Source organism: Meleagris gallopavo, chromosome Z, assembly GCF_000146605.3.
Source record: "Meleagris gallopavo isolate NT-WF06-2002-E0010 breed Aviagen turkey brand Nicholas breeding stock chromosome Z, Turkey_5.1, whole genome shotgun sequence".
NCBI classification, from domain to species: Eukaryota; Metazoa; Chordata; class Aves; order Galliformes; family Phasianidae; genus Meleagris; species Meleagris gallopavo.
The window spans coordinates 47,966,935-47,971,157 of record NC_015041.2 but is presented as its reverse complement, the minus strand read 5'-3'; positions in this window follow the sequence as shown (position 1 = coordinate 47,971,157).

Genomic DNA, 4,223 nt, shown 5'->3' with positions numbered 1-4,223 from the left:
AGTCTAGTAAGTACTTTTTTTTTTTTTAATTATAATTGTTATAGAATTTTAGAACAGTCCATGTTGAAGTGGACCTCAAAATATTATCAGGTCCACCCTTCTGTGGGAAAAGGTACTTACATGTCCGATTGCCTCTTGAAAACTCTGAGTGATGGGGATTCTGCCACGTACTTGGTAAGGTTGTTTCCATGGCTGATTATTCTCACTGCACCTAGAAGAGCACTCTTGAGTGTGCGACCGTTTGTATCTCAGTGTGGTGGGCAGTTGTAGGAGATAGTACTACTTCCTTCCTACTCTAAACTTCAGATCATTCATCTGAATCATCTTACACAACTAGGGCTGTTTCTGTAAAAGGAATTTTACAGTAGAACAAAAAGCCACACTTGAGTACAAGTGTGGATATTAATAAAATGAATGTCCGCTTTTTAGTTTGGTCCCAATCCTAAGCTTGTGTTATGTGCTTACATTGAACAAAATGATTTGCTGGTTTCTGAGATTTATGTACTAAAACTGGAGAAGTTGCCTCTACATCATAAATTCATTTCATTAAGAACTCTGATAAATATACAATTGCTGCCTGTGACTGTAATTAAATAAAATTATCAACCAGATGTTTGGGAAGCATAACCAAGAGAGAGGCAGACGAGTGAAATAAGTACGTTAAAAGGAATAAAGAAGGAGACTGGGGGGGGGAAAGAAAAAAAGAAATGGATTTGGATCAGGAACAGAAGTTGTAGACAGAAATTACTTAGATTTCAAAATATAACTTGAAGTTTCAGTGTTCTGTGTAATATAATGGTGCTGTGCCAAATCTTGGTTTGATTGAAGCTCATTTTAGATAATCCATTCTGGATTTCTGGATTTCCTCAAAAGTATGAATATTTAACTCTTATTTCAAGTAAGAGTTGTTTGAATTTACATACTGGAAGAAAAACTTTCTAGGGAATTCACTGTTTAAGAGGTATATTGTGAAAGTCTTAGTTTAGTGCACACTGGCAGCTATCTTGATATGCGAGTGCTTGCTGCTGATTGAATTGCACTCACTAGCAGAGACCTGTAAGCCTCCAGTGTAATATAATCAGTGTATGTTTTTAATATAGTTTATTTGGAAAAGATCTATAAAGATCATTAAGTCAAACTGTCTGACTGTTTCAAGGCTAAACAGAGTTAAAGTACGTTTGTAAGAGCATTGTCAAATTGTCTCTTGCACACTGTCAGCCACGGGGCTCCAACCGTTTCTCTAGTAAGTCTGTTCCATTGTTTGACCATGTAAATTTTTCATAATGCCGAGCTTGAACCTCCCCTGGTGCAGCATTCCTTTGCATCCTATCATGAGTCACTGGAGAGAAGAGACCACTGATTCCTCCCACTCTACTTCCCCTCCTCAAGAAGTTGCAGAGAGCAATGAGGTGGTCTCTTGGCCTCCTATTCTTGAAACTAGATAACCCAAGTGTCCTTAGTGTCACCTCATAGAATATGTCATCCAGCCCTGTGTCCTCTGGACACTTTAAAGGACTGCAACATGCTTTTCATACGTAGAGACCAGAGCTACACGCAGTCTTCAAAAGGATGCTAAAAATATGGGGACATTCACCTCTTTTAACTGGATAGCTGTGCTGTGTTTACTGCACCCCAAAATGCAGTTTGCCCTTTGGCTGCCAGGCACAGTGCTGGCTTGCACTGAGCTGATGTTCCTGGTATTGCCAGGTCCCTTCCTGCTGTGCTGCTCTTGAGGCACTCATCTCCCATCTGTGCCTACGTCTGGCATTGCCTTGTCCCAGGTGCAGAACACAGTATTTTCTTTGCTGAATTTTGTGGTGTTGATGATTGCCCAGTGCTCTAATGTATCTAGATCCATCTGCAAGGTCACTTGTCTCTCCAGGAAGTCAACAGCACCTTTCAGTTTAGTGAACTTGCTAAGGCACTCCACTCATGCATCTTGGTCATTGATAGAGATGTTGAACAGAACTGGCCTTAGGACTGAGCTCTGCGAAACACCACTACTGATTACTTTAACCCTTGCTTACTGAAACACCACAGTAAATGCTTAACTTACTTTTTAAGTAGGAAGTTAAGAAATTAAAGTTAGGAGGATAGTGTTAAGCTTGTTAAATAACCGTTTCCAGATTGTTCTTTTTGCCCTTGTCATTAACTTCATAGTGTGAAATGGCATGGAAGTAGCACGGGTTCTTTGTGGAGCCACAAGTTGGACTCATTGATCCATGTGGTTCCCTTCTGACTTGGGATGTTCTCTTGTTCTCTGGTAATTATTAAAGTGAAGCAAAAGAAACATTTCTTGTAAACAGGGCAGATCGATATGTATGTTCACATAGCATAGTGTCTACTGTAATTCATTTTCATCTGTTCTAAATTGAGCTTGTATTGTGGCTGCATGTTATTCCCAATGAGCAATTTTTAAATACAGTAGGGCACGCTGGAGTATGGGGCAAAGCACCTATAAAATGTTAAAGAAAACCATGTCTTAAGTGCTTTAGGATATAATGCCACTGTCAACATTTACAGTAAAACACAGCAGCTGGTCTAATTTGCTGTGTTGCGAATATATGCTCTTGAAATTAAACTTACAAGAGAGTTTAATGCTGAAGTGGATGTAAATCTCAAACTATTAATTTTTTGCAGATTTCTTTTTAAACTTCACATTTATAGTAATGAATTGTTCTAATTTTCTTCTACGTGTGAACAAAATTATGTCTCTTTTATGCCTGCCTGCAGTATCTGCTTATTGCCATTGCTGAATACATCTTTTGTGGAAATAAAAATGCTGTCAAGACTGGTCAGGAATTACTGTGCTGCAGCTTTTTCTGTGAATATCTAGCAGTGGGAAAGCTGGCAGTAGGAAAGCAGCATTAGTGCTGGGAGAGTAAAGTAGTGGAGCTCTCTTGCATCTTTTGAACTGTCTTGTAACATTCATTGTCTATCCACAACTATGGACACTCTGTGTCAAATATCAACTGTAACTTAGTGTAAAGTAAGGACTCTGTGAAATAACCAGTACTTCTGGGAGGGAAAATACATGCAGGATGAAAGCCACTGCTGCTGTAATTGCAAAGGACTTCTAAAATAGGATTTGGATATTTGTTTTTTCCTTATCTCACCTATTGTCATCACTCAGGGTTAGCGTTCCCACCTGCCACAAGTTTTCCTTCTGGACAAAATGCTTTTAAATGTGGATAGGCCATCATGAAATCACCTTCTGTTACAAGCCTTTTGCTTCTGTAGGCTAGTGGCAGGATCAGATTTTCTTTTTTTTAATCTAGTTTGGACTGCAGTCAGGCCTTATACTATAGCAAGAATATCTAGCTTCATGGAAGGAGGATTGTTTTGCACCATCTTGATAATCCAAATGCCCGAAGCCAAACCATGCTCTTCAATTGTTAACCTTCCTATGCCTGCGTCAAAATACAGCTTATTTTGTGTTTCACTTTGTATTACCAACTGATTCTCATCACTTGCAGCAAAATCAGGGCCTCTGATCTGTTTTGTGTAGATCCTTCAGTGGTTTCTTCAAAGAAATAAAGTTTCTTCAGCAATCTGATGACTTCCTACTTGTGAAATAACAGCCTGGATAGTGAGCAGCCCCAGTGGAGGAAAAAAAAAAAAAAAAGACTGTTTTAAGGATTTAAAGCATTTGATATGTTTATCTTGGAAACCTTTTGTAAAAGTAAATGGCTGTTTCAATGTGTTGTCACTTTTAGAGTCTTTCACATTTTATTTGTTTGGGGATTAATTGCTTTTATTTTGTGTAACTGTCTCATTATGGTCTTGCTGCTGGAAGGTAATGCTACTTTCTGTGTGCAAAATAAGTTCCAACTGCTGTAGCAGTGTTTTGGTAGATTACACAAGGAAATATAAAAATATATAGAAGTATGTTTAGATCTCTAATTATCCTGCTTGTTCATGAATCCTCTAACCTGTTGTTTTTTTCCCCCGTTAGATCTTGGATACGAGCAGTTTAAGATAGCAGAAAAATCCCATGGTAACTGGATCAAACTGTACCTAGAGGGGAATAATTCAGAAATACTGTTAAATCTTGGCAAAAAGGTCCTGAAACAATACTTGGAGGCCTTGAGGACGTTGAGTTCTTCGCTAAGCAAACAAGTGGCACAATATGACATGTATTCGATGATGGTGGGGACTGTGATCATTATGGAGGTAAAAAAAAATACATCTTTTTATGGAAAAAGTTAAATGCAAAACGTAAA